We start from the raw sequence: 5,754 nt of genomic DNA on the forward strand, positions 1-5,754 counted from the left end.
TCTGTAACCATTGACTTGAACTGCACAGCAGCCCCCAGACCTAACAACTCCCACCCCGTCTTGGGGGCTGTGTCTCTGGACGCTTCCTTCCTCAGGGGGTCAGGCGTCAAAGCTGGCGTTGAGGGGAGCGTGCTGGGGTCTCTTTCCCACGGCTCCTTGTGGCGGGGGCGGGGGCGGGGGGGGGCAGAAGGGAAGTAGAAGAGTGTCCTGTCTGCTCTCGACACAGCAGGTCCACAGGCTTCTGCAGTGCGAAGCAATGACGAGCCGAGCCTGCTGTCACCCTCCGTTGCCTGCCTTGACCGCCCAGGTGGCTGCGGCATCTCTGGCTTTTCACAGGGAAACACGGCTGCCGTCGGGCAGCCTTGGCAGGCGTCTGAGGGGCGAGCAGGCTGCGGGGTCCCAGCGGCCCGCCCCGCGCCGGACGGCACTCTCTCAGCAGCGCGTTTCATGCTGTTGTCGTGCCTCTGTGCATAGGGGAAGCAGGGAGGAAGCGCTTCCTAAGCAGCCAAACCGAGATCTCTGCCTGTCCTCGCGCGATCCGGCCCCGTCTGTCACTTGCTGCGCATTTCTCTGCCGAGAATCGGGGTTCGCTGGCGGTCGTTTTAGCGCGTCCCCTGCAGTCTGTCCTAACCTGCTGCGTCTGATGGCCCGCGAGTGACAGGTTTGCCAGAGAAAAGGCACAGTGCTGACGCAGCCGTCTCAGGCAGCCTTTTCACCGAGCTTGAGGTGAAGCGTTCGGGGCAGGTTGCGAAAAGCCGTGATGGACGGCTTCCCCTAAGCGCTGGTTTGTTCAGCGGTGAACTCGCGTGTCCTTCCCACGGCCCTGCCGCCAAGAGGGTCAGCTGGCCCTCGAGGGTCTTCCCATGTCTGCGACCCTGCCGCCCGTCCTTGCTCCGTAAGAAGAGCGGGTCCGTCCCGTCCAGTGGAGCAGCATGCGCCGGAGCCGGAGCGCCCTCCGGGTCACGGCAGCCCTGAGTTGGGGCCGTTTCGGTGGAGGTGAGGCTGGTGCTTCCTGCCACGAGCCCTTCTCACGTACAGTGAATACCAATGACCGCGGTAGCTCTTCCCTCTCGGGCCTCCCAGCCAGCACGTGAGAGCATCTAGAAACCTCCCCTCCCTACAAGCCACGTTCCGAGGGCGTGTTATTTACGAGAGCTGGTCCTGGGTTGTGGCCCAGGGACCGTTCCTTTTGAAGAGCAAGGAGGCCTGACCCCGAAAGCTTCCAGTTCTGTCTCTGGAGCTGGACGGGCGAGGGAGAAAGACGGGTTTTCCGGAGTTCAGCTTAAGTGAGGTTGATGCATTTAGCCCCTCCGCCTTACCCAGGCAAAGTGAAAGCTGTGACCGTGCAGAGTCATTTTGAATCCGCTCCGACATCCTACACAGGTTAAATATTCCTGAGAAACAAACCCTGGGCATAAGGCGTCTGTCGGACGGACTGGGACCTTTCAGCATCCCACCTGCCTTGTGGCTTCATGCACTGCAGCGTCGCTTTTCTGCTGGTGGAGCTCTGGCCCCCCGTTGACACGGGAAGGCCTTGCTTGCTGTTGGGAGGACGGCGGTTCCCCGGTGCTAAAGGGCCCTCTTGGTGGTGATGGAGCCCTTGGCTAGATGTCATGGTGCCCTTTTAGGACTTAAGGCGGGATTTCAGAAAGGTTAGCTGCTCACTGGGTTTGTGTTTTGCTTGTTGTTCGTAGCAAGTGTTTCCGCCTTCTCTGCAGTCCCGGGAGTGTCACAGTCACGTCAGCGTGTCCTGGTTGCCATTCTTGTGCCATCCCTCCTGTCCCGTCCCCCCCGCCCCCCCCCCCGCCCCGAGGCAGGCGGGCGCCCACATCTGAGGCCGTCTGGCAGGGTGACGAGCAGGTGTTAGGATGATCCCATGATGTAGCAAATACTATCGCAGCCAAGACAGAAAGAAAAGGCCAAAGACTTTGGAAAAGCTCTTAGAAGAAGGAGAGTAACTTGGCTTGACCTTTCCCTGACATTTCCGTCCGTCCCTGGTGTAAACCGTTCTGGAGCCGTACGCGGTTGGCAGGTTCCTGAAGTGTATTCTGGCTTGTTCTTCTACCCAGACAAGCGCAGACGGGATTCTGCTTTGGAACGCTGTTTGTAAGACTTTCGAAGATTTCACCATTTAAACCTCACCTCTGCTTGGTTTGACGTCTGCCTGTACTTACCTGTTGAGATGTTTTAACTGCTGGTGTTTAAAGGAGTCAGACAGGAGGCCAGAGCCTAAGGCACCCGCGACACCCATGTCTCCGCCCGTCTTCTTGCTCAAGGACGTGGACTGGGTTCAGCACGGGATGGTGCACACGCGTGGTGGGTACAGAGACCTCTCGCCCGCGCTGAACTGGCGTCTAAGCGCAACGCGTTCTCAGCACTTGCTGATAATGCACAAGACAGTGGCCACGCTGCTGGTGTGATTGGAGTGGAAGTGCACTCGTGACGGGTAAACCTCTGAGAAGCGCCTGGGGCTGAGGCGGCGAAGGCTGAGGTTCCGAGGCTGTGCGAAGACCCTCTCCGAGCCACGGAGGGGGAGCAGGGAGGGACCCAGCTGAATGGGGTCCAGCCGCTGGTCGGCCCCACACCTCAGTTTGAGAGCAAGGTCCCAACTGGATTCTGATTCTAGAAGAGGGGGTGCAGGTTGGCCAGAGCTGGAAGAGGCGGGGCGCACTGGTACCCAAGGCTGGTGCCGAAGCCGAAGACCCCCCCACCTGCTCCGGAGCCCTAGACAGTGACTCTGGCCCCCGACGGTGGTAGGGCTGGCAGGTGTCTAGCTGGCTTTTTTTTTTTCTTTTCTCTTCTTCCCTAAGCAGTGAAGGAAAAGGAGATTGGCGCCGTGTGTCTTGGCTCTGAAGCATTAGGAGACACCGAAGCCGGGCTTTGTTGGCAGATGTACAGCCTGAGCTTGAACCTGGCAGGGTCTGCGGTGAGGTCCTGGGGCTTTTCTCACGGGGTGGCCGCGTTTGAACAGGAATGGTGATGCTCTCAGCTGGCGTGGCCGTCCTGGCGCAGCGGAGGCGAGTCTGACTCGTATCCATGCGGGGTATCGGCCGAGTAGCGTGTCTCAGAAGCACAGTGCCTGGGCGAGAGCCCCGGTCCGGGTAGGAAAGGGAGAGAAGGCCGTCGTGCGTCCCGGGGACGTCACGGGAGCCTGGACGTCGGCAGGATGAATGCAGCGGGCTCCGTGGTCCTGGTCGGCGTCCTCCGTCACTTGCTTTCCTCTCCGTCTTGCTGTGCATGAGCCGTGCCTTCAATGTGCCGACACCTGCTGGGGACCGGCGCGGCCGTCTAGGGCCTGGCCAGGTGCCGGGCCTGCAGCGCTAAAGCCAGCAGGTGGGCCGAGGGTCGCCCTGCTTGTAACGCCCGCGGGCGTGTGGAGCTCCTTTCGGGAGGAGCTGAGCTGAGCCTGGGTGGAGGTCTGAGAGGGAGGCAGGCCGCTGAGGCCCAGCGGCAGGCACGGGTGCCCCGGTCCGGGTCTGCTCAGGGAGGGCTCGCAGGCGACGGGATGAGAGCCCGAGCCGTGGGACTCGGACTTGGCTTAATTTTTCTGTTCTTTAGTGCTTCATTTTTTTTTCTTCTCCTGTTTGATCCGTTCTCATGATGCCTTATTTGAAACTGGGCTTTAAGAACTGCAAAAAGGGAGCAAACTGGATCTAGAAAGCTTTAAAGCTCTGAATGCACTTGCCTTTTTTTTTTGTATAAGAATTTTAGATAATCATGAATCATGCCTTTGAGTGCTAAGAACGAAAAGGAAAATTATAATGCAGTAGGCCAAAATAATAGGGCAGCTGATTTGGTTAACATAGCTATTACTAAGGTAAAAGACGGAGTTCCCGTCGTGGCTCAGTGGTAACGAACCCGACTAGTATCCATGAGGACGTGGGTCCGATCCCTGGCCTCGCTCAGTGGGTTAAGGATCCGGCGTTGCCGTGAGCCGTGGTGTAGGTCGGAGACCTGGCTCGGATCTGGCGTTGCTGTGGTTGTAGGCCGGCAGCTGCAGCTCTGATTCGAACGCTGGCCCGGGAACTTCCTGCAGCAAAAGTAAAATAGTGCTGAAATACTATAAGTATACAATTTTAGTGGTTTTTTTTTTTTAATGTTAGTAACTTAAGAAATGGAGAATTTAGACATAGGAGTAGGCAAATTATTTTTATAAGATCATTTTTATCCTGACAAGGACAATTTTTTAAAGTGTTTGGCACCTGAAAATAAATCGTTAGGAGAATTAGAGAAGCATATACCAAATGGTGGGTTTTTTTCGGTGTGTATTTTAGTCGTTTCTTGGCGTTGTGAGACAGGAGGGAGGCGTGTGGATGGAGAGAGCTGGCCAAGGAAGGGCACTGATGCCTTCCTGGAGATGCCCTGCTGAACATCTGCTCTGGAATTTGTGTAACTTCCTTGGACTTGAATTATGGCTCTGAAATTGGCTGAAGAATTACGATCGTATTAAAAATACCAATAGGAGAATTTCTAACGGAGGGTTTTTTACTTGGCAAACGAACAGCTGGCCTCAGCCAGAGAGGATTTTTAGCAGCGATTTTAAGAAGCTCCTTTGAGGGAGGTTCTCCGACGCCACCTCTCCCGTCCGTAAAGTAATGAGTCTTTTGGAATGAAACCCTCTTGCCTGGTCGGCTCACATCCGCTGGAAGTTCCTGGTTGAGTTCTGACACTGCCATGATTTGTCAAAAATGAGTGTGCACGGATCAGTGTGTATAAAACTTCCTTTTGGGGTCTCCTTTGCCGTTTCACATATAAGCCCAGGCGATACCAGCGTGACGGGTGAAGGAACCTCAAATCCCAGCCTAAGGACACTGCCTTTCTTTGCAGTTATTCAAGGCTGACGACTTTGTGGAATTTGTCTTATACCACGTATGTCTTTTTTAATTAAAGAAAGTGCCTTGATGCAATTCCGCTGAAGTCGCGCCTGGCCCCCTGTGGAGTGAGGGTGGGTTCCGGACGGGTTTTGCAGCCTCCGTTGCAGGAGCAGGGGGTCAGTCAGAAGGCAGCCCCTGTTCTCCTGATCTCTGTTGGTGATGTTTGTCTCATAAGATCCTGTATGTGTTGAGATTCAGAGATGTCATTTCATTTGTCTGCTAATAAATTGTTACGTTCGTAAAATTTTGCTGTGTCTAAGTGATTTAAGGGCAAGGGAGGGGTGGCTTCTAACTAAGGAACACACTCGGGTTGCCTGGGGGGTAAAAATGCCATCTCTTTCCCATCAGACACGTGTCTGTCCTTGGAAAGTCAGGAAGCACAAAGAAGCCTCATTCTCTCCTTTTTGCCTCGGGGTCCTGAGTGAGTCAGCGCTTTGGGGACTCAACTTCTCCACCAGGGGCAAGGGGGGGAGGACAGATTCCAGTCCTTAGGCTGCGGGACTGCTGTTGTCCCCTGTGCTGAAATCACACAACCCAGGTCCGCTTGGCTGCTGTCCCCACCCTGAACTCTGAGCCACATCGGCCCTACCCGTGAGGTGGGGCTGCCGCCTCACGTGGACCGAGACGTGGCCGCACAGGGGCACCTGTTGGAAGGACCGCTCTGCGCCGCCCCCCCCCCCCCGGCTCCCTCCCCGGACGGAAGCGGGAGCGAGTGCAGGGGCTCGGGGCGGTGTGCACGGCCACGGGGCGGGGAACTGGACTGAACAGTGCCCTCAGCCCGTCTGCCCGCAGCCTCTAGGCCCCGTGCACCTGCTCCCTGGGCTCCCCTCCTCCACCTGGAGGCTCTGCCCCTGCCTGAGCTCCCGTGCGTGGCCTTCGC

Source organism: Phacochoerus africanus, chromosome 4 (genome assembly GCF_016906955.1).
Source record: "Phacochoerus africanus isolate WHEZ1 chromosome 4, ROS_Pafr_v1, whole genome shotgun sequence".
Lineage (NCBI taxonomy): Eukaryota > Metazoa > Chordata > Mammalia > Artiodactyla > Suidae > Phacochoerus > Phacochoerus africanus.